The sequence below is a fragment of the Pongo pygmaeus genome, chromosome 1 (genome assembly GCF_028885625.2).
Source record: "Pongo pygmaeus isolate AG05252 chromosome 1, NHGRI_mPonPyg2-v2.0_pri, whole genome shotgun sequence".
Lineage (NCBI taxonomy): Eukaryota > Metazoa > Chordata > Mammalia > Primates > Hominidae > Pongo > Pongo pygmaeus.
The window spans coordinates 206,224,402-206,249,277 of record NC_072373.2 but is presented as its reverse complement, the minus strand read 5'-3'; the positions used below and the strand labels follow the sequence as shown (position 1 = coordinate 206,249,277).

The 24,876-nt window shown below is 49.3% G+C and overlaps 1 protein-coding gene across 1 annotated transcript in view; it reads left to right on the top strand.

The window, feature by feature from the left end:
- The first annotated feature begins 6,936 nt into the window (after nucleotides 1-6,936).
- The window catches only part of NCMAP (non-compact myelin associated protein), a 53,696-nt gene continuing 35,756 nt past the window's right edge, over nucleotides 6,937-24,876 (top strand). Inside the window, exon 1 of the mRNA XM_063670086.1 lies at nucleotides 6,937-6,976. The gene's annotated coding sequence lies outside the window, so the exon portion shown is untranslated. The remainder of the gene's footprint in view (nucleotides 6,977-24,876) is intronic.

Here is a 24,876-nt window from a genome sequence, read left to right as displayed (position 1 = left end):
GGAGTGCAGTGATGCAATCTCAGCTCACTGCAACCTCTGTCTCCCGGGTCCAAGCGATTCTCAGGCTTCAGCCTCCCAAGTAGCTGGGATTACAGGCATATGTCACTATGCTCAGCTAATCTTTGTATTTTTAGTAGAGATGGGGTTTCACCATGTTGGCCAGCCTGCTCTCAAACTCCTGACCTCAAGTGATCCACCCACTCAGCTTCCAAAAGTGCTAGGATTACAGGTGTGAGCCACTGCACCTGGTCATGTGATCAGAGATTTTTAATTGCCAGAGATGGCCCATTGGCTCCTTTTGGCTTTTTGCCTCCTTCCTTCCTTCCTTCCTTCTTTCCTTTCTTTCTTTTTCTTTCTTTCTTTCCTTCTTTTTCTTTCTTATTTATCTTAAACCAGCCTCAAAGCCCCCACTGTTCTCCTGAAAGGAACTGAGGTGAGGAATCTACCTCCTAAGGCAAATGACCAGAGCAGAGGACAGGATTGACTGGGTTTCCATCACGTTGACATATTATTATCTTTCATAACTGGGATGCTTTTGGATCATTAACAGTAGCCATGAGGTAGAAGGTGGGACTAGACTCTGGAGGGGGACTTGGACGCCGAACCAAACTGAGGAGTAGTTAAAATAAGGACAGGGCAGAAGCAGCTTTCCATGAGACACACCCACCAGTGTTCCATGTCAGCTTAGGCAGCATCCAGGAGTTACTTCCCCTTTGCATGGCAATGACCCAAAAACCCAGAAGCTACTACTCTTTTCCTGGAAATTTCTTCATAAACCATCCCTTAATCTGTATGCAATTAAAAGTAAGTATAAATGACCAGGTGCAGTGGCTCACGCCTCTAATCCCAGCACTTCGGATGCCAGCCCTTAAGCAAGTCACTCCCTCTCTATGATCTTGGGCTCCTCAGTGGCTCCCAACGCTGGTCACACATTAGCATCACCTGGGCACCTCATAAAAACCCATGACTGGTCTGGCCCCACTGCAGAGCCTCTAGCTCTATGACTGTAAAGTGCAACCTTAGCAAGAGTTTTCCAAAGTCCACAAGGGATTCTGAGGGACCACCAGGACTGAGACACCCAGGGCTGGGGGATGTTCAAGTTCACTCAAACTTGGTTTCTTACTCCCTGGATTACCCCCATTTCCTGGGCCTTTAGAATTACTGTAAATGCTTTCATTTAACAAAATATCCATCTACAATACTATAATTAATCTTGATATTTGCACAAGAGTGTGTGCAAATATCAAGAGTAATTACTCTTTGTGCATGTGCATGTGTGTGTTGTTGTTGTTGTTTTTGAGACAGAGTCTTGCTCTGTTGCCCATGCTGGAGGGCAGTGTTGTAATCTCCGCTCACTGCAGCCTCCGCCTCCCAAGTTCAAGCAATTCTCCTGCCTCAGCCTCCTGAGTAGATGGGATGACAGGCACCCACTACCTGGCCCGCCTAATTTTTGTATTTTTAGTAGAGACAGGGTTTCACTATGTTGCCTAGGCTGATCTCAAACTCCTGGGCTCAAGTGATCCTCCAGCCTCAACCTCCCTAAGTGCTGGGATTACAGGCACGAACCATCATGCCTGGCCTACTCTTTGAAAGTAAGGTTATAAACTCATTCATGCTCCACGCCTTTTGGGGTAGGCAGATATCACTATCCCAGCTTCCCTTTATTTTTCTCCAGAGCACTTATTACTCTCCAACATGCCATATCATTGGCTTATTTATTTAATTATTTATTTGAGACAGGGTCTCACTCTGTCACGCAGGCTGGAGGGCAGTGGCACAATCACAGGTCACTGCAGCCTCAAACTCCCAGGCTCAAGTGATCCTCCCACTTCAGCCTCCTGAGTAGCCAGGACTACAGGTGTGTGTCACTACGTCAGGCTAATTTTTGTATGTTTTGTAGAGGCAGGGTCTCTCCATGTTGCCCAGGCTGGTCTTGAACTCCTGGACTCAAGTGACCCACCCTCCTCAGCCTCCCGAAGTGCTGGGATTACAGGTATGAGCCACGACGCCCGGCCTGGCTTCTTCATTTTTGTTGTTTTTCTCCCATCAGAATGCATGCTTCATCGGAGGAGGATTGTCATCTCTTTTATTCGTCGCTGGCACATAGCAGGCTGTTGGTAAATATTCACTGAATGAATGAATTATAGAAGAGGAAACTCATGTCCAGAGAGGTTAGGAGACCTGCCTGAATCACACAGCAAGTAAATGGAGTAGCCATTAGATTGCATCTTCTCTCGGTGTGTGTTTTTTCTGCTCTCACTCTGGGATTCCTAGGGTGACTGTGATAGTAGGATAGACCAAGGAGGTACCAGGGGAGGAGGACTCAGCAGCCGAGATAGTTGCGAATGGGCTGACTGCCACCAGGAGAGCACAGGTTCCTTGCCAAAGTGAGGAGGAGTGGCTTCCGCTGATGGCAGAAGGACTTAAATTAATTTACAGCTTCCTATTTTCATTCTGAGAATAGAAGTTTTTCCCTCGTGATTACCAACACATGGTTTATGCTAACGTACATTCCTAAAAACGTAGCAAAAAAAATGAGGAAGCTGTCAGGTAATGACCTGGGCTGGCTGTTTAAAGGCACACTCACGATTATCAGACTTACCGTGGAACTGGATGAGGCCTCAGAGACAAGGCCGTCCAACCCGTCATTTCACAGATGACAAAACAGAGGCCCGGGGAGATCAGGTAGCTCGCAGGGAGATTAGACCCCTGACTCCGCCCCTGTCACTCTCTTGTCTTCTCATTCTCTATCGCCAGATGCTCCTAGAGGTAAGATGGGAATTAGACCACACGCAAGACAGCAGTGTGTGGGGAGGGGCATTGGTCCTCCTCCGCACTTCATGTCCACCCAGCACGTGTCCATCTGGGAACAGCCACATGACACACTGCACTACGAGCCCTGTAGGTCATTTAGAACCTTGGCCTGTGTGTTGTGGCCTTTGCTGCTCCCTCTACTCTCTGCCTACTTAGTTGAGAGACACGGAATTGTTTCAAAATCAATTGGCCTAGGTATGTTTGCCTCCTCTCTCTCTCTCTCCCCCTCTCTCTCTGTCTCTCTCTCTCTCTCCCTCTCTCTCTCTCTGTCTCTCTCTCTCCCTCCCTCCCTCTCTCTCTCTCTCCCTTCCTCTCTCTCTCTCTCTCTATACTAGATTAAACAATGTGGACTTGGGTTTCTCTGGACTCATAATTCTCTGTGCTTCGTCTCCTCCCCTGAAATTGCATTCTAATCCCACATGACATTTGGCTGGTTTCCCCAGCAACCATCTCAAAAGCCATAAACAGCAGATTAAGGCTTTGAGGGGAGACATGAAAGACTGGACATGCCTGGCCAGGAGATGAAAACACAGCCACTCAAAGGCTAGTTTATAGTTACATCTTCTGCTAATAAGAAAAGGAAGGATAACCAGTTGTCTCTGAGTATTTTCCACAGGGAAGCAGCCGTTTTTTGTTATTTTAAAATCCCCCAGCACCTGAGACGCCATATGGTAACATCCGAAACTGGAGAGGTTTGTTGGGTAATTTTTTTTTTTTTTTTTGACATGGAGTCTCACTCTGTCACCCAGGCTGGAGTGCAGCGGTGCGATCTCGGCTCACTGCAACCTCTGCCTCCTGGGTTCAAGTGATTCTCCTGCCTCAACCTCCTGAGTAGCTGGGATCACAGGTGCGCGCCACCACGCCCAGCTATTTTTTTTTAATTTTTATTTTTAGTAGAGACAGGGTTTTGCCATGTTGGTCAGGCTGGTCTCGAACTCCTGACCTCAGGTGATCCTCCCACCTTGGCCTCCCAAAGTGCTGGGATGTTGGGTAATTGTATAAGCAATTTTCATTGACTAATAAAACTGATTTATATATAAACATCATCTTTATTTTAAAAATGAAAAATCACCACACTTTTTTAATATTCCATTAAATTCCTTTCAAAATCTTTTTTTTCCTCTTTCTCCTTTTTTTTTTTTTTTTTGGAGAAAGGGTCTAGCTCTGTCACTCAGGCTGGGGTGCAGTGATGTGATCTCAGCTCACTGCAGTCTCTACCTCCCAGGCCCAAGTGACCCTCCTACCTCGGCCTCCCAAGCAGCTGGGACTATAGCCATGCACCACCATGGCCGGCTAATTTTTAAAATTTGTTTTGTAGAAATGGGAACTTGCCATGTTGCCCAGGTTAGTCTTGAACTCCTGGACTCAAGTGATCCTCCTGCCTCAGCCTGCCAAAGTTCTGGGATTACAGTGTGTGCCACCGCCCCCAGCCTGTTGCTTTCCTTAATTGCAAGGGGAAACCCTCCATGGCTTTCCCTAGTCCTTGGAATAAAATCCTTACTCTGACCTGTAAGACCTCACATCTGATCTCTGCCTGCCTCTGACCTCATTCTGTCCACTCTCCCTGAAACCACCCCTGGCTTTGGTTGCTATACTGGCCTTAGGATCTTTGCACAAACCAACCTTCTGCTTCCCCCACCCTATCCCACCCTGCTCCCTTCTAGAGTGCTCCCCAGCCCCAGCTCCGGCCCCTCCTCACCTGCCTGCTTGTCCTTTGGGTCTCAGCTCCTCTGTCCTCCCCTGGCAGATGGGTTTCTGTGGGAGCCCCTGCCCTCCCACCCATAATAATCAATGACACCATATTATTATTTCCTTTAGAACTTTTCAGATGGTCTCACTACTTTGTTACCATCTTTTGTGCTTGGGTCATCTGTTCCTCCAACCCCAGCCCCACTGGAAGGTGAGGTCTACAGGGCAGGGAGGGGCCACCACTGACTCTGCCCTACCTTGCAAAGTGTCTGGCCTATAGTGAACACTGTGTAGCACTTAATGAGTGAATATGCTGAGCAATGAAGAGCCTTTTCATGCTTCTGCCTCCTGGGCTTGGCTGGTGTGTCTGACCCTGGTTATGGGAGGGCTGATGCAAGGAAGAGCTCCCTTCCCAAACCCCTTACTGTCGGTGTGCACAAACTCATTCTGACACGGCAGGTGTCCTGTGGCTTAGCCAGCCTGAATTAAGGGACAAAGCAGAAGGTGGGCTTGAGCCATAGATAACAGAAGGCTGAAGACTACCAAACCCCACAGAGAAGGACCTATCTAAGACATCAAAGTCCCCCTTCCCAGCTCCTGCCACTTGGTATAATCATTCTCGCACTTACCTGGCACTTCACAAGTGTGATCTCATTTCTAATCCTCATCACAACTATACTGAAGTATCTTCTCTTCATTTTACAGAAAGAAACGTCTCAGAAACTACTCCCTTCTTGTGAGTAGTAAGCAGTGGAGCCAGGATTTGAACCTGAGACCATGCACTGGGGGCTCTTGCCCCCACAAACAAACCTGGAAAAGCTTCCAGAAGCATCCCGAAGTGGCCCCCCCCAGTGCCATTTACTGTGGAACTCAGGCCTCAGGGCCAGAGCAGGCTCCCATTGGACTCCTCTCCCCAGATTGTGGCCTCTCCCTGTAACCAGGTCTGCCTCCCCCCCACAGGGAAGCTCTTGAAGCCACGGATTAGCGCCATGCTCCTTAAAGACCATGCTCAAGTGTCTCAAGTCTTTGATGAGAAAGTAGAATTACAGGATTACACTCTCAGTCAATATTTGTTAATACCACCTTGCGGCTGGGCATGGTGGCTCATGCCTGTGATTCCAGTACTTTGGGAGGCCAAGGTGGGAGGATCGCTAGAGCCCAGGAGTTAGAGGCTGCAGTGAGCCAAAATCCCGCCACTGCACTCCAGCTGGGGCGGGAGAGCAAGACCCAGTCTCCATAAAATAAAGTGGGTTGGGAGTGGTGGCTCATCCAGCACTTTGAAAGGCCAAGGCTGGTGGATCACTTGAGGTCAAGAGTTCAAGACCATCCTGGCCAACATGGTGAAACCCTGTCCCTACCAAAAAAAATATATATATATACATACACGCACACAAAAATTAGCCGCGTGTGGTGGCATGTGCTGGTAATCCCAGCTACTCCGGAGGCCAAGGCAAGAGAATCGCTTGAACCAGGAGGCAGAGGTTGCAGTAAGCCAAGACTGTGCCACCGCACTCCAGCTTGGGCTACAGAGTGAGATCCTGTCTCAAAGATAAATAAATAAATAAATACTACCTTAGAGTTTCCTATAAAAATACAGGGTTTTTTTTTCCTATAAAAATCTTAGTTCTTAGCTGAGGAGAGTTTGAAAGCATCTCACAGGCACTGAGCGGCAAGGCAGTCGGCCCAGATGCAATCACTTTCTGGAAATCAATTGAAAACAGAACCGGGAAACCAGCCTCTACTCCTGATTCTGTTACTAACCTGCTGTAAGACTTTGTGCTCACCTCTGCTTCCTGGGCCTCAGCTTCCCTGTTTCTGAAAGAAGAGATCCCCTCTCCGAGGTCTCTTCCCACTGTCTATAAATATTGATTGAGTGCTTGCTGCCTGCCAGGGATATCGCCCTGGGCTCCTGGGATACAGCTGGAAGCTCGACAGCCTGGGGAGGAAGGAGCCTTTGATCTTACAGCGCCCGAGTTCTTGACACTTGCCGGCTGCCAAGCCTGTTTCCTCCCGGTCTAACGTTTTGTGGTTGTCTGAATCCCCAGCTGCCCCCCAAAACCTTCAATCAGGTTAGCACCGTGCTCCTTTAAAGACCCTACTCAAAGTGCCTGGAGCTCACCTGGGTGTGTTTGTGAGGCCCCTTCCCTCTCTTTACCCCTCGGAGGAGCACGACCTGGAAGCCTCCTGCTGGACTTCTGTACTGGACTGAGTGCCCGGGAGTGCCAGAGCCAGTCCCAAAAAGGACCCAGGCGCGGGGACACCACGGGGAGGCGCCGCCACTCCAGTGTGCGGGACCCTGGCACCCCCGGCGCGGCCCCCGGCCTCCCCGGGATCACCTGCACGGGGCGGGGCCGGGGGCGGGACGCTCCGGGCGGGGGCGGGATCCCAGGGTGGCAGCGCCGGGCGGCGGCGGAGACCCTGGCTGGGAGCGCGGCGGTGCCGACGGGAGGCCGAGCGGGGCTCGACAGAGCAGGTAGGAGGCGCCTGGTCGCCGGGGTTGCCCGGGGCTGCGGGGAGCGAGGAGCGGTCCGGCCCAGGTGCGGTGGCTTCCTGTCCACCTGCCGGCCGCGCTGGGCGAAGGAGGGCCCGGGGGTGGAGACGAGGGGTCCCCAGTCTTGCCCCCACATCTGTTGGAGGAAGTGCCTGGGGTCTGAGCGGGAGGGCGTTGGTCCGGGGTGGTGGTCCGGGGAGGCTGATCATCTCCAGTGGGTTTTGGAGACGAGGTCGTTTCCTCGTCCCCTCCCCACCCAAGCCTCTGGCGGAGGGGCCGAGGCTCGCTGGAAGAAAAGAGAGTCGACCTTGACCCGGCCTGGAGATACAAGGAACTTTTACCCACTTGGGGCCTTATCCGCCTCATCTGTTAAATGGGCGCCTTGATGGGTCGGCCCTATGCAGAGGCCCCTCCGGAAGATCTGCGATTCAGCGAGATGAAAACCCACGGCAGAGAAGGAGCCCAGGGCCCTAGTTCCCATTCGCTGCACGTTTGGAGGGGCTCGGGGGTCGCTCATCCAACAGCGCTCCTGAGGAAGGATGCAGAGACGGCTCCAGTTCGCTGGGTATCCTTGTGGGAGGAGATGGCTGTGTCAAATATGAAGGCTGGATTAGACAGACCAAGGCAGCCCTTGAGTCTGGGAGAAGATTCCGGAAGGCTCCTTGGAGGAGGTGGCATCTGAGTGGGGCAGGGAAAGGAAAGGTGGTGGTTAGGGTAGCGCTTTGGAGTCCCTGCTTTACCCCTCAGCCAAGGCCGTCCAACAGTCTCGGGCAAGTCCACACTTTTCTCTATGGTTCACTTTGATGTGCTCCTTAAATGAAACAATTTCTCTGACAGATTAAATCAGATAACTCATAAAGTGTTTAACACAGGGTCGGTATATAGTAGGCACTCAATAAACATGAGCTATTAATGTCTGCTAGCAGCTGGTTGGGGGCAGGGATGATGCCTATTTGGTTCACCCTTGTATCCCCAGCACCAGCACGGTGCCCAGCATGCAGTAGGTCTCAATACATATTTGTCCAATGAATGAATGAATGCATATGAACTACAATGCTTGGCACAAATAGTGAATTTACAGATGGCTGGTTCTAAGAGGTGGGTATGGATACCAGAGACGGTGGTCTAGGTGGATAGAACAGTTATAAGCAGAAACCCAGAGCAACAGATTATAGGCACCCCCTCTTATGGTGCATGTGTGTATGTGTGCATGTGTGTGCTTGTGTGCGTGTGTGCATGTGTGTGTGCGCGCGTGTGTGCGTGTGTGTGCGTATGTGTGTTGGTGGTGGTAGTAGAAAGTGACAGGCACAGCCAGAGCACCGGGATAGAGGAGGGCACATAACACCCTGGAATCCTGAGTCCCATCAGCCCGTGGGAGTGGATGATGGGGCAGGAACTCTAGGTAGGCCAATACCTTTACTCATGTCCTCTAAGTGGGGAGAGGGGACAGAAGGGCAGCCAAGAGACTCCAAAGGACCATGAATGCCTGGTGGGAGGGGAGGAGGAAATGGGAAGGGGGTTCCCATGACCCCTTCATGGCATGGGGCATTCTTCACCTTGTCCCTGCTGGTCTCCGTGCTGGCTGGGGCCGAGGTGAGCTGTGGGGAGGCAGCATGGTGCCAAGCCAGCCAGCCGCGGCGTGTGTGGTGAGCTGGGCATATAGTGAGCTGGGCTTGAGGAACTGGCTGGGCTCTGTGGGAATCTGGTGTAGTGGTTTCCTATCAACAGCTTATCCCCTGGGCCAGTTCCTGGGCTCCATAGCACCATGTGGACTGTGGCCATTCCTGCTTGAAGTCAGGAAGGAGCTGTGTCCTTGAGGTAGAGCCACTCTAAGCAAAGCTAGTTTTAGTTTTGTGATGTCCTGGCAGGCAGCTGCAGTGGGTTTCCATCTCCCTGGGTTGACCATGAATATGTGAGAAGCAAAGTTCTAAAGTGCAGGTGGAGACTGGAGGAGTATATCAACAGTTGGGAGGCATTGGACCCCCTAAGGAGGCCAAGTTCGAAGCTTCTCCTTGTAGCACTTTCCATAATTGCCAACAACCCTTGTTTAATATCTGTGTTTTGCCCTAAGCTCTAGAAAAGCAGGGAGCAAGCCTGCCTTGCTTCTCACTTTGTCCCCACCTAGCATGGCGTCTGGCTCACAGGAGGGGCTCAAGGAATCTATGTGGAATGCATCCACCCAGGCTGAGGACGGGGCTTTTGGCTTTGAGAGAGGAGATTCTGACAAAACTGACCATGAGCTTCTTGTTTCATTGTGTGGTCCCCCCACTGTCCCCATCCCCTCTCTCACATTTGGTACCTCCGCCCTCTCTCCCACCATCATCAATGCCTTTTCTCAGAAAAGGATCTAGTGCTAGACATTGACACATGAGGGGAGGCCTCACACTATGTCGCTGTTCCCGGGGCTCCCAGAGGAGAAAGTGACGTCCAAGCTGACCTCCCCTCATCCTGTTGCTCCTGGGACACAGGGTCATAGTGTGTTAGAGGTGACAGGATCTCTACGGGGAGCGGAGCGCACTGTCACTCTCAGGGTTTGCAAACCGGGACCTGGACATGATGTGAAGGGTCACGTAGAGTTGGGGAAGAGCATCTCTCCTAACTCCAACAGCTTTCCACACTCAGTAAGCGGTGGTGTTCTCCGGGAATTGGAAATGCAGCAACACTTCCCTTTATTTTTCAGTCTTCCAATAAATTGGGATGAAAAGTTAAAAAGAAAAGAAAGGTAAAGTAGATTTTAAGTTGCCCAATAAACTCTTTTAATCTCTCAAAAAAAAAAAAAAAAACTCATGTATGATGAAAAGAAAAGACCCAAAATTACATCTATTCACCTGACTTTTAAAAAGATATATATTTGATATCGAAGAGAAATATCCAAAACAGAACTTCTGTAATTTGGGCTAAACCTGTTGCTGGCCAGAAGTGCCTGTGGTAAGATGTCCACTTTGCATGCTGCTGTCCAAGGGCCTCTGAAGTCAGCCTGGAAGCAGCGGCCGGTTTGTTTCTCCTGGACAACCTCCAAGCCTTGTTCTAGTTCCCCTATCGGTTTCCCCGTCTCCATCCATCCAGTCTCCTGAGGCAGTCATTGGCATCTCGGCCACTGGAGTCCCGCTGTTTGCTTTGGGACCTAGCAGGATGGATTTCTTGCTGTTTACACTGAAATGAATTCCTAATCAGAAGTACAGATCCTAGGTGAGCAGGAGGAGGCAGGAAGAAGGAAAGGGACTGAGCCAAGAAAAGAGCCAGCAGTGAGTCTCGGTGGATCCTGAGCAGGGCAGGGGTGTGGGTGAAGCTGAGGGGGTGGAGTCAGAGCTGGAGCTGGCTAGTGGGGCTGGACCTTCTCATGTGGTTTGAAATTCCCCGAGGTAGTGGCTGCAGTTTAGTCTAAGGAAGGAATAGAGGGTGTGCCAACCTCTAAGACAGAGAGGCCTGTTCTCTAGCTGGGCTCAGGCCTTCTCCGAGGGGCCTCCTGCCTGGGCTGGACACACCTGAACTATGGGGGCCCTTGTGGGGCTGGTACCTGCTTGGGGCCTCTGGGCTTGGAGGGCTTTGCTCCAAGTAACAGCCCCGAGGAGGCAGAGATGAGCAGGGCGTTAAGCCCTGTACTCTGCCTCAAGCCACATCACCTCTCTGAGCCTCAGTTTCCTAATTTAGCCAGAGACAACAGTACCCTCTGCAATCATCTATTAAGAATTTGTGGCCGGGTGCGGTGGCTCACGCCTGTAATCCCAGCACTTTGGGAGGCCGAGGCAGGCGGATCACGAAGTCAGGAGATTAAGACCATCCTGGCTAACATGGTGAAACCCTGTCTCTACTAAAAATACAAAAAATTAGCCGGGTGTGGTGGTGGGCGCCTGTGGTCCCAGCTACTCTGGAGGCTGAAGCAGGAGAATGGCGTGAACCCGGGAGGCAGAGCTTGGAGTGAGCCGAGATCGCACCACTGCACTCCAGCCTGGGCGACAGAGCCAGACTACGTCTCAAAAAAAAAAAAAAAATTTGTTTCCCTTTGCCTCTGAGGAAACTTGTGTCTAGGGAGCTACCTTTTGGGGCAAACAACCTCAGGATTTAAAAATTCGCCCACAATTCACTCGTCATTGGTTCATTCATTTGTTCATTCACTCAGCCCACCTCTTCAGGGCTTGCTAACACCTGCACTGGGAATTCAGAAAGAGCTCTTTTTGCTGCCTGTCTGGTTTCTTGCACACCCTGGAACACAGTGGCCTTGCTTTGAAGTTTTCATCTGTTCCTCCACCTGGGGTATTTCCTTAGTCTGTTGTGTAATAAAAAAAAATGTGGGCCCGGGGTGTTGGCTCACGCCAAGGCAGGAGGATCACTTGAGCCCAGGAGTTTGAGACCAATCTGGCCAACATAGGGAGACCCTGTCTCTACAAATAACAAAAACTTTAGCAGGTGTGGTGTTGTGCACCTGTGGTCCCAGCTACTCGGGAGGCTGAGGTGGGAGAATCACATGAGCACAGGAGGTTGAGGCTGTTGTGAGCTGTGATGGCACCACTGCACTCCAGCCTGGGTGACAGAGCAAGACCCTATCTCATAGAAAAAAAAAAAAAGCAGTTGTGCAACTTTTCCCCTCGCTGCTGGCCCAATCCCATGACCCTCATGGGGGTTTCCTAAGGTTTCAACTTGCAGTTCATAGAGGAAAACAAATGGTTAACTTGCTTGCTGAGAGCTTCTTAGGTGCCCACACAGTGCAGAATGCTATACAAGCCCTGGCCCTTTAACACCCCCAGAGATGAGTATTATTGTTCCATGGTGCCCTTGGGGATGCATTCTGACTTCCCTGGGCCTGGGGCAATTTTGCCTTCACGGGACCCATGCCCCATAAGAAATATTTAAAATCATCCTGGCTCTGTGGCTCACGCCTATAATCCCAGCACTTTGAGGGGCCAAAGAGGGCGGATCACCTGAGGTCAGGAGTTCAAGACCAGCCTGGCCAACATGGTGAAACACTGTCTCTACTAAAAATACAAAAAAAAAAAAAAAAAAAAAAATTGCTGGGCATGGTGGCGAGCACCTGTAATCTCAGCTACTTGGAAGGCTGAGGAAGGAGAATCGCTTGAATGGGGAAGGCAGAGGTTGCAGTGAGCCGAGATTGCACCACTGCACTCCAGCCTGGGTGACAAGAGTGAAAGTCTGTTTCAAAAAAAGAAAAAGAAATATTTACAATGATATTTATATGACTGCATGGGTATATCAAAACATCTTCTGCAACCTGAAAGTCACTTTTTCCTCTGGATTTTAAAAGAAATAAAAACATTTTTTGTGGCCCCTAAAATTACTCTGGGCATCATGCCACCTGCACCTAATGGAGACATGGGTCCTCCAGCTAACAAGCAAAGGGATGAAACTCCAGCCAGGCCCATCACTGTGGAAGCTCTAACCTCACAGTACTGCCTTGAGTAAGAAAGAAGGAAGGGAGGGGCTGGGCGCGGTGGCTCATGCCTGTAATCCCAGCACTTTGGGAGGCTGAGGTGGGCAGATTACCTGAGGTCAGGAGTTCGAGGCCAGCCTGGCCAACATAGTGAAACCCTGTCTCTACTTAAAATAAAAAATTAGCCAGGTGTGGTGGTACACACCTGTAATCCCAGCTACTCAGCATGCTGAGGAAGGAGAATCGCTTGAATCTGGGAGGCAGAGGTTGCAGTGAGCTGAGATCACGCCACTGCACTCCACTCTGGGGGACAAGAACGAGACTTCGTCTCAAAAAAAAGGGAGGGAGGGACAAAGAACTGGAGAAGGAGACCAGTTATCCAAAATCTGAACACCTTTAATGATATTAATAGTTCTTGCTGGAAAATGAAACTTGGTTTTTTGTTTCTTTGCCTTGCTGCTTTTTACCTCAACTTTTTAAGATCCACGCCTACTCAATCCTCTTTCTTTGAAATTCTGAATGTTCTGCCTCCTAAGGGTAACTGGTTTGCCCAGAGGATGAAAAGCAATTCATTTATCTTTTTTCTAAGCAGCTCCAAGTTCCTACCTAATTCCCAGTAACAGCGTCATTCGTCACAACAATAACAACAATAATTAACATTTTTGAGAGTCTTCAATGCGCCAGGCATTCCACGAATCACTTTGCAGCCTTGTCTCCTGATAAGCCCCAGGAACCCTATAAATGAGTGCTATTATCATCTCCGTCTTGCAGATGAAGAAACTGAGGCTTGGAAAGACAGTGAGTTGCCCAGCTGGCAGTGCCAACATGGATCCACGACTGTTAGTTTGTTGTCAGAATGTAACCTCCCTGAAGGTGAGGATTGTGCCCAGTTCCCCACTGTCTCCCTGTCACCCAACACAATGCCCGCCACATACCAGCTTTCGATGTGGAATGAACAAATGCTTGACAGACCCCAGAGCCTGAACTCTTACCCTATCCGCTATTCTGCCCTTCAGGGAAGCTCACCTGCTTCAGGTCCCCTGCTCTTTGTCTTGAAACAATCACTGCCTTTCACTTTGGTGCAGATATTGGCAGCTACAGCCCTGCTGGAGTGAGGAATTACAAAAACAGGCAAGGGATCAGGCATTGACTTCTCCACTAATGCCCCTACAGTCCCACCCCCACCCCCACCCCCAGCTGAGGGAATCTCCCAAGCAGAGTCTACCTCTTGCTGAGCCTGCTTCTCTCTGGGAACTTAAAGGTGAAGCTGGCAGAGTGCCAGGCAGAAAAGCCAAGGAAGCTTCCTGCCCTGGGGCTCATCCCTTCCCCCTCCTTATGCCCTTTCTCCAGGGCACATTACCAGACAGAGAGCTGGCATCCCTGGGGGGGACATGAACTCACCTGCCGAAATAATTAGACACTTGAGAAGTGCAGCTACTACAAAAGAAAGATAAATCAAACCACATATGCCATTCAGAGCAGAATTACTGAAGCAGATGGACCAAGATTTTATCTCCTTAAGGAAATAAAGGAAGAAATTCATGAAATAATACAAGAACAAGAAGTCACAGGCACTTCCTTTTCTTAGCTATCACTGAAGCAACAGTGGCCAAAATGAAATTCAGTGACTTGGCTGGGCATGGTGGCTCACGCCTGTAATCCCAGCAATTTGGGAGGCTGAGGTGGGCAGATCACCTGAGGTCGGGAGTTCAAGACCAGCCTGACCAACATGGAGAAACCCCATCTTTACTAAAAATACAAAATTAGCCAGGCGTGGTGGTGCATGCCTGTAATCCCAGCTACTTTGGGAGGCTGAGGCAGGGAGAATCACTTGAACCTGGGAGGCGGAGGTTGCGGTGAGCCGAGATCACACCATTGCACTCCAGCCTGGGCAACAATAAAGAAACTTCTTCTCAAAAACAAAACAAAAAAAAAAAAAAAGAAAAAGAAAAAGAAATTCAGTGACTTCTGAAAGTCAAGAAATCTTTGTGACTCTCACAAGAACCATAAGCGGTAATTTAGTGCAGCTTCCCATATTTACAGGAAGATTATGTCTTCTCCTCTTTCCAAAGAGCTGAGACAGAAATATAATGTTCAGTCCATGCGCCTCTGAAAGGATGAAGAGGCTCAGTTTGCACAAGGACACTATAGAGGTCAGCAAATTAGCAAAGTGGTCCAAGTTTCTGGGAAGAAATATGTTATCTGCATTGGACATATGCAGGGGGAGAAGGCTGGCCATTTGCCCCGCAGGGTGCTTAACCCTGAACAAAGACTGAGATCCTTGAGCAGAAAGCTAAACCTCACCAAGTAGGAACAGAAAAGGCCAAATACAAGGAAAATGCAATTGGGAAGATGTGGAATAAAGTAATCTTACATACAGCTTTCATTAAAAAACTGCTGCAACGAACAGGAAAAAAAGAAGTCATAAGACAGATTGAAGCCAAAACAATAGCTATGAAAAATTTAAGATTTAAAAAATAAAAGACATAATAGACGGCCTGAATATCAGGATGGATACAACTGAAGAATTTGTGAGTAGATAGGATGATCAGATTGAGAATTATCCCCAAAAGCAACAGGGAAAGAAACAGAGACAACACATAGAAAAGAAAAGCTGAGAGAGGCCAGGCGCAGTGGCTCACGCCTGTAATCCCGGCACTTGGGGAGGCTGAGGCAGGCAGATCATTTGAGGTCAGGAGTTTGAGACCAGCCGGGCCAATATGGTGAAACCCCATCACTACTAAAAATACAAAAATTAGCTGGGTGTGGTGGTGGGCGCCTGTAATCCCAGCTACTCGGGAGGCTGAGGCAAGAGAAGAATCACTTGAACCCGGGAGATTGGAGGTTGCAGTGACCTGAAATCACGCCACTGCACTCCAGCCTGGGCAACAGAGTGAGACTCTGTCTCAAAAAAAAAAAAAAAAAAAAAAAATTGCTGAGAGAGATGGAGAGTAGACATATGATTCCCAAAAGGAAAGAAAAATAAAAGTGGAGATGAGGAAATAAATAATTGAAGAAATAATGGAGATTTAAGTGTTCCAAAAGTTTTTTTTTAATGAGTGCAGATTGAAAGAGCTCATAGAGTAACCAACAGTAGAAAAGAATAAGGAAAAATTCACACATAGGTATCATGGGGAAATTAAGAATATGAAAGACCAGGAAGAAGAGCAGGGAGAAATAACAGATGGCATACAAAGGAACAAGAACTGGGTTGGCATTATACTTCTCAACAGTAATACCCAATAAAGTCAAAGAAGTGATGTCACTAGTAATTTTAAAAAAAGAACTCTTTCAATCCAGAATTTTAAAGCCAGCCAATTTGTCATTCAAACATGAGGTCATAACAAAAATATCCTTAGGCAAATAAAGCCTCAGAAGGTGGAATACACAAAGACCTACATTGAAAATGCTCTTGCAGGAAATTAATAATAAAAGAAATGTTCAGGAGATCCTGCGAGAACTGTGGGAAGTCAGGCTTCAGTGCAAGAAATAGAAGCAGTACTTGGCATTTTAGGCAGGAGGGGATTTTATACACCTCGTTTGTTTGTTTGTTTGTTTTTAATATAGGAAAGGCTAGAGGCTCCCAAAATACTGCAAAACTGGCCAGACTGGGGAGCTACAGCATCTGCCATAACCAGGAAAGTGGAGGAATCTCAAGGCTTCCCTGGAGGTTGAAACTGAGCTTGACAGGGAGCTGTTGAATTCAAGGACACATACATCCTGGATCCAGGGACCCGGAAGCTGATACACTGTAACTGCCCAGATATTGGAACCCAGAGTCTGGGTACCAATGTCACTGCAACACTTGTTCATCTTTTCAACAAGGAGAGAGTGAGCCCTGGGCTTGGACAGTTTGGGAAGTGACATTGTCTAGCTAGAATTTAATGACATTGATCTGTTTCATCTAATTTATGTCATCGTTACCTTCTATTAATGGCAAGTGACACTGGCCATTTTTAGAAGTGATAGAAGATTGTGTGTGTGTGTGTGTGTGTGTGTGTGTGTCTGTTTTGAGACAGAGTCTCACTCTGTCACCCAGGCTGGAGTGCAGTGGCGTGATCACGGCTCACTGCAGCCTCCACCTCCTGGCTCAATCAATCCACCCACCTCAGCCTCTTGAGTAGCTGAGACTACAGGTGCACACCATCATGCCTGCCTAATTTTTGCATTTTTTTGTAGAGATGGGGTCTCACTCTGTTGCCCAGTGATATGGTTAGGCTTTGTGTCCCCGCACAAATTTCATCTTGAATCGTAGTCCCCTTAATCCCCACTTGTCAAGAGAGAGACCAGATGGAGGTAATCAAATCATCGTGGTGGTTTCCTCCATGCTGTTCTCGTGATACAGTGAGTTCTCATGAGATCAGATGGTTCTATAAGGGGCTCCTCCCCTTTCGCTCGGCACTTCTCCAACCTGCCACCTTGTGAAGAAGTTACCTTGTTTCCCCTTCTCCTTCCTCCATGATTGTAAGTTTCCTGAGGCCTCCACAGCCATGCTGGACTTCGAGTCAGTTAAACCTCTTTCCTTTATAAATTACCCAGTCTTGGGCAGTTCTTTATAGCAGTAAGAAAACAGACTAATGCTCCCAGGCTGGTCTCTAACTCCTGGGCTGAAGTGATCCTCCCACTTCAGCCTCCCAAAATGCTGGGATGACAGGTATGAGCCATGTGCCTGGCCATTTCTGACATATTCTAGTGGTCTAAGCAGTCACAGGGCCCACCCAGATTCAAGGGAGTGGAGAAATGGACTCTGCCTCTTGATGTGGGCAGTGGCCGGGTCACACTGCAGGAGAGAATATGGGATGGGAGATATTATGAGGCTGTCTTTGGAAACTGCGATTTGCATAGCTGGGAAGCACTGGTGGGTTTTGGAGACAGGAAATTGCTCATTCTGCCTGGCGGAGGAAGGGAAGAGGAGACAGGGGCTGGTGGAATAAGACTGAGGCAAGTTCATGGAAGACCTTGATTCCCACAACAGATCATTAGAACTTTGTTCTGTAGCAAGTTGGAAATGATCATTGCTTTTGGAACAATGGAGAAACCGTGCAGAAAGCAAAGGTCTGTAATTCTAATTCCTTCAACAAGTGGCTCCCCAGGGAAGAGGCTGGAGGCTTCTGTTCCTTCACAGTGACATATCCCAGCCCCACAATGGCATAAAAAGCACACCGCCTCAAATCCACTAAGCATTTATTAGACAATTATTGTATGCTGGGTGCAAGGTCAGGCCAGGCACTGTGGAGGTAAGTCTATGATTCATAAACCTGAATTCTGGAAATTCCAGTCCATAGCTTCTAGATCCCCTCTTGGATGCCTCATGGCCCAAAAACCCTTTGCCGGGACAAATATCCTGGTTTTTTACGAGAAAAATATCCAAGTCCAAGCAATGTAAAAGTACAAAGGAGGCTGTGACTTGCCCCTTGAGTCTGCACGGAGCTGAGAGGGGCTGTGATGGTCCAGGCCCTGAGGTCAGGGAGCCGGACCCCAGAGAGTTAAGCGTATGTTCGGAGCCAACCCACCCTCAGGTACCTGCTTAACCCCATCTCTTCCACGCAGCCCATACGCACACATGCATTCACGCATTCATTCATTCAAGTGCCTTCTAAACAGCAGGCCTTGTGCTGGGTGCTGGCAGGATGGCTATAAGTAAGGCAGGTCTGTCCCCCAAGGAGCACCTAGAATAGAAAGAAAGTGGACCTCCCTACTGATAACAACACTTTCAGGTGGTGAGTGCTATAACTAAGGTACCTATGAGATGCTGTGAAGAGTCTCAGAGGAGCCTGACCTCCTTCAGATAGGAGGAGAGGCTTTGGGCAGGTCTTGGAGAAAAAGGAAACTGACATTATCAGCACCCACTAGGGCCCAGGCATTCTGCTAGGGGGTTAACATGCACTGCTCAGCGACTTATGCACACAAAACTCTTACACAGGCCTGGTCTATACAGTAAAGCTAAGTGATTGACACTTAATATTAACAATTATCATCTCCTTTGAGTGTAACAAGAAGGAACTAGAGAGGAGTCGCAAAGCCTCCTTTACAGTTGAGGAAACAGGCATGGAGGCTAAGTTGTGAGCCCAAGAGGACACAACTAAGCCGGAGTTCAATCCCCAGTTTAATTCTAAAGTCCTGATCTCTGTCTACTCCACCCCCTTTCTAGTTCATGGAGGAGGGAAGAAGTGGAGGACATTCCCAAAAAGGGGACAGATCTTGGGAAAACTCAGTAGTCTCAAGGAGCCAGGGTGTGGAGTAGGTGGGTGCCCAGATGGGATGGGAGAGGAGGTAGGAGAGAGGTGGCGGGGGCTGAATTGTAAAGGGCATTGAACACCAGGTGGAGTAGGAGAGTGGGCTTGATTCTACCCATAGGGAGAATCGACCGAGGGTTCCGCGACGCCCTGGCTGTATTGGAATCTCTCCTTCCAGATCACACTCCCGTGACCGCTCGTCACCTAATTAGGCACCTGCCTGTGACCCGTTCATATCCTTCCAGGCAGGGCTGGGCCTGGAACACAGGGCAACTCACAGCCAAGAGCTTCCTCTTTGTCAGGGCCTCCCTCTCGGGCTGTGGTATTTGCTCAGAACCTGAGCCCGGGGGCAGAGAGCACAGAAATATTTATTTACGTCACTGCCAACCCTGCCTCCTGGAGGCCCCCACGGGGCACCTCACAGAGAAGCTCAGTTATATAACTCGGAGTTGACACAGCAGGAAGGAGAGGAGAACAAGTTCTACTTATTCCTTTTTCTCAGTCTTAGACACATTTGGAAACTGGATGGCTTGACATTGCCCTCTCTTCTTCCTCCCTCGCCTTACTGACCTGGGGTCCCCAGGGACCTCGGTGGTGCTAGATTCATTGCTGATTTTAACCTCGATTCTTGTGTGGCTGGGGGTTTGGGGAGATCTTCCTAGAGGTGGAGGAGGGGAGAGAAAGGAAATATATTAAAGGGCTGCTTTGTGCCAAACACTGCTAGAGACTTTATATTTAGTAGTAGTATTAAACAGCATCCCCATGAAGAGGGTCCTGTTATTACCTCCACTTTACAGAAAAGGAGATGTAGGCACAGGAAGGTTAAGTAACTTTCCAAAGGCCACCCAGCCGAGCCAGGTCAGTCTGGCTCTGACCACTACTGGTTCATTTTCAAGCATCTCAAACTGAATCCATAACAAACTGAATCCCATAATAGGGATCCTTTTTGTTGTTGTTAGATACAGGGGTCTTGATATATTGCCCAGGCTGGACTCAAACTCCTGGGCTCAAGAGATCCTCCCGCCTCAGCCTTCCAAGTAGCTAGGACTACAGGCGTGCGTCACCATACCCAGCTCATAATGTAGGGGTTCTTGAGAGCCCAGAGCATGCTAGTTTCTTACTGTGGAGGAAGTTCTTCCACAGCTTTAATTCCCAATATATTTCTTTTTGTTTTGTTTTGTTTCTTTGGAGACTTGCTCTGTTGCCCAATGGTGTGATCTCAGCTCACTGCAACCTCTGGGTTCAAGCGATTCTCCCACCTCAGCCTCCTGAGTAGCTGAGATTACAGGCACCTGCCACCATGCCCAGCTGATTTTTGTATTTTTAGTAGAGATGGGGTTTCACCATGTTGGCCAGGCTGGTCTCGAACTTCTGACCTCAGGTGACCCACCTGCCTCAGCCTCCCAAAGTGCTGGGATTACAGGTTTGAGCCACCATGCCCAGTCCCAACATATTTCTTGAATCTAGGCTCCACTCTGGCCCTCCCTGGGCACTAGACTTCACTGTGCTGGGACCTTCACTCTCCCACCCACTCACCAAATCCTACACTTTCCTTCCCTAATGTGCGCATTCGCACCCCCTCCTCCCCAGACTTCACTCCCATTATTCTTCCCAGCTAGACTGGCATTCTTCCCTTCCCACCTCATAAAGTCCCAGTCAAATGATAATAGTAACAATGTTCATTGATTGAGCGGCAGCAGTAAAGTGGAGTGGTCAAAAGCATGAACTCTGGTGTACTTGGCCTAAGTTCCACCTAGTTCTGCCACTTTCACTGGCTGTGTGACCTCAGGATACTTAGTCTCTCTGGGCCTCAGTTTCTCTACCTGTAAAATGGAAATAATGATACCCACCTCCTAGGGCTGGCATGGAATGAAATGAGTTATACAAATAAAAATTTAAACTATACAAATAAAAGCTTACTTACAAAGTTTTTAGAAAAGTGCTTGGCACATAGTAAGTGCTCATTAAATGCTCCTCTTATCTTCAAGCCCTCAAAACATGGTGCAGACTCTGAAGTCAGATTCTTTGGGGTTACGTCCTTCCTCAGTTGGTGACCTTGGACAAGTTACTTAACCTCCTTGGGCCTCAGTTTCCTCACTTAAAAAAAATTTTTTTTGAGACAATTTTTCTTGCTCTGTGACCCAGCCTGGAGTACAGTGGCACAATCACTGCTCACTGCAGCCTTGAACTCCTGGGCTTAAGTGATCCTCCCACCTCAACCTCTAGGTGGGACTACAGATGTGAGCCACCACACCCGGCAATTTTTTTTTTTTTTTTTTTTTGTAGAGTCAGGGTCTCCCTGTGTTGCCCACGCTGCTCTTGAACTCCTGAACTCAAGCAGTCTGCCCACCTTGGCCTCCCAAACTGCTGGGATTACAGGCGTGAGTCACCATGCCCAGCCTAGAAATTTTAACAAACAATATGCTTTTCACTTAGGGTGGAGAGACAAATAAACATAAAGTAAGTTAGGCCCCATCTCTACCAAAAAAAATTTTTTTTTTAAATTAGTCGAGTGCAGCGGCGTGCACCTGTAGTCCCAGCTGCTTTGGCGGTGCAGATGGGAGGATCCCTTGAACTGGGGAAGTCAAGGCTGGAGTGAGCCGTGATTGTGCCACTGCACTCTGGCCTGGGCAACAGAGCAAGATCTCACTCGAAAACTAAATACATAAACAAACAAAGTACTTAACAGGGGGCTTAGCACTTAGAACTAAGTACATGCAAGCTATTATTATATTCCTGGGATTCAGATCCAGGTCAGTCTGACCCCACAGCTGAAGAGTTTAATGACCCCTTGGTGCCACTCAAATTCCACTGCTCCAGGTGGCCTGCCCTCCCCCAGGCCCCTGCTCAGCACCCTCAGTCTCTGAGCTCACAGCACCTCTGTGTTAGTGTCACATCTCTGGTGATGCAGACCACACATGGGGGGAAGGTACATGCCAGGTGCCCTGTGCCCGATCCTGGCTCAGTGCCACAGTCTCTAGCTCATAATATATGATTAATGAATATTTCCTGAATGAATGAATGTATGAACAAATGAATGAGTTGGTGTTGGTAGGAGAGGGGTGTGGGTGGTGGACACTTACCACCCAGTCATAATTACTCCTTCTGGGCGCCTCTGCTATGCCCACCACTGGGCATGGTCTTCATGTTCACAGTCCCATTGAATCTTCATCAAACCCCATTCTGCTTCACAACCAGGGACATTGAGATTTCTCTTGGAGTTCCCAGCATCCTTGGGTATAAAGCAAAGAGAAAAGGACAGAGTGTGATTTGGTGTTGTCCAATATAATGTGAGCCACATATGTTATTGTAAATGTCCTGGTAGCCACATTAAAAAAGTAAAAAGAGGGCCGGGCATGGTGGCTCACGCCTGTAATCCCAGCACTTTGGGAGGCCGAGGCAGGCGGATCATGGGGTCAGGAGTTCAAGACCAGCCTGGCCAACATAGTGAAACCTCGTCTCTACTAAAAATCCAAAAATTAGCCAGGCGTGGTAGTGGACGGCTGTAAACCCAGCTACTGAGGAGGTTGAGGCAGGAGAATCACTTGAACTCAGGAGGCAGAGGTTGCTGTGAGCAGAGATCACGCCATCGCACTCCAGCCTGGGTGACAGAGCAAGACTCTGTCTCAAAAAGAAAGAAAGAATAAAGAAACAGGCTAAATTTTGATATTTTATGTAACCCAGCGTATTCCAAATATGAACATTTCCACATTTAGTCAATAGAAAAAAACTTTATATATATACTTTTTTTTTTCTTTGAGATGGAGTCTTGCTCTGTCACCCAGGCTGAAGTGACATGGCACGATCTCGGCTCAGTGCAACCTCTGCCTCCCAGGTTCAAGAGATTCTCCTGCCTCAGCCTCCTGAGTAGCTGGGATTACAGGTGCGCACGACCAAGCCTGGCTAATTTTTGTATTTTTAGTAGAGACGGGGCTTCACCATATTGCCCAGGCTGGTCACAAACTCCTGACCTTAAGTGATGCGCCTGCCTCGGCCTCCCAAAGTGCTGGGATTACAGGCGTGAGACACCGCGCCCGGCAAAAAAAAATTATGAATGAGATGTTTTACATTCTTTTATTTTGTCCTAAGTCTTTGTAATTCCATGGGCATTTTGCACTTAAAATACATTGTAACTCACAGCAGCCACATTTCAGAGGCTCGAATAGCCATGCGTGGCCAGGGGCACCACGCTGGACAGCACAGATCTAGATGCTGCCGGGTGGTGAAAGCCCGACTGAGGATTGGGACTTCATTCACCTTAGGTGATGAGTAGCCATCCAAGGTTGGGGCAGTGGTGAGCATGGCCAGATGTACTTCTAGAGAGTTCTCTGGGGTGGCTGTACAGCTGATGGATTTTAAGGGGAGAGGGCTTTTCTATCCTCTCCACCTTAGGGTGGACGGATCACACTGAGGGCGTTCCCCCACTGGGGTATGACTTGGAGGTGGAGATGGGCTCCGTATCCCCAAGAAGGACTCTCCCGTCCAAGGTAAATGTCAGGTCTGAGGCTCCAACCCCATCAGACCCTTCCTTCCTGTGCCTCTGACCTGCTCTTTCCCGAGGCAGTCAGTGGTCACTGAATGGTGCAGGCTGGGGCTGAGCTCAGCACCTGCTATGGTTTGTGGGTAACAGATATGGTTCTGGGCAGCTTGGCGAGGAAGTGAAGAACCTGCTAGCCCCGCCTGGCCAAGCTCCCCCTGCCAGGGCCGGCTCTGGACACACCAGCCCACAGAGGCACACTCGCTTGCACACCTGCTCACACACTCGCCGCCCCTCCCCACTGCTCAGCCCCCTCCTCCTAGGAGTACACAGGCCCCCTGGAGAGCTCAGCACCCCAGCACACCCACCACATCCTTCCCCAAACCTCGTTCCTGCTCATGTTTGCATTTCCTGGACCCCCAGCTCACGCTTGCCTCGCACATTCCGCACGTCCTGAAAGTCTCTTCCACTTTTCCTCTGACACGTCAAGGAGCGGGCAGGATGGGTGCTGCCAGGCCCTGGTTTGGGAAGCAGAAAACTGGGTCCCAATCCTGCCCCAATAGCTCTGTGATTTTGGACGATTTATTCAGTCTCTCTGAGCCTCAGTGACCCTGGGTGTGAAGCAAAATGGAGTTTGATAAGGATCCAACGGGACTGTGAACATGAAGCCCATGCCCAGTAGAGGGCATGGAAGAGGCACCCAGAAGGAGCAACCATGACTGTGTGGTGTCCACCCTCTACACCCCAGGTCTAGGAAAGCCAGGCCCTGTTCACACACCTCCACGCCTGTCTACAGGGCAGACCTGGGTCCTCCCAGCCTTCACACCTGAGGTTCTCCCGGGCCCCATCAGCCTTCAGGGACAGGACTCATACATATTGAAACCAGGTGATTTGGCTCAAACACGGACCCCTGAGCTCAGCTCTGTAGTGGGCAAGGCATCAGTGTCTATGATGGTTAATTTTAGATGTCAGTTTGACTGGGGCTGGGCGCAGTGGCTCACTCCTGTAATCCCAGCACTTTGAGAGGCCAAGGTGGTGGATCACGAGGTCAGGAGTTCAAGACCAACCTGGCCAACATGGCAAAACCCTGTCTCTGCTAAAAATACAGAAATCAGCCAGGCGTAGCAGTGTGTGCCTGTAATCCCAGCTACTCAGGAGGCTGAGGCAGGAGACTCACTTGAACCTGGGAGGCAGAGGTTGCAGTGAGCTAAGATTGCACCATTGCACTCCAGCATGAGCGACATAGCAAGACTCTGTCCCCCCTACAAAAAAGAAACAAAAACAAAAACTTGACTGGACTGAGAAACCTAGAAACCGGCCAGGTGCAGTGGCTCACACCTATAATCCCAGAACTTTGGAAGGCCGAAGCAGGAGGCTCTCTTGAGCCCAGGAGTTCGAGACCAGCCTGGGCAACATAGAAAAACCCCATCTCCAGAAAAAATATAATTAAAATTAGAAAAGAAACCTAGAAACCTAGTAAAGCATTATTTTGGGGCGTGTCTGTGATGGTGTTTCCAGAGGAGATTAGCGAGCGAGTCTGAGTGGACCAGACGGGGAAGATCTGCTCTCAGTGTGGGCGGCACCATGTACTCTGCTGGGGACCCAGAGAGGACAAAAAAAACAGAAAAAAGGGGGAATATGTCGGTCTAGCTCCTGGAGCTGGGATACGCTCATCTCCTGTGTTGGACAGCAGAACTCCAGGCCCCCCGGCCCTTGGACTCCAGGACTCACACAGCAGCCCCCAGGTGCTTAAGCCTTCAGTCTGGGACTGAGAGGGTTTTTT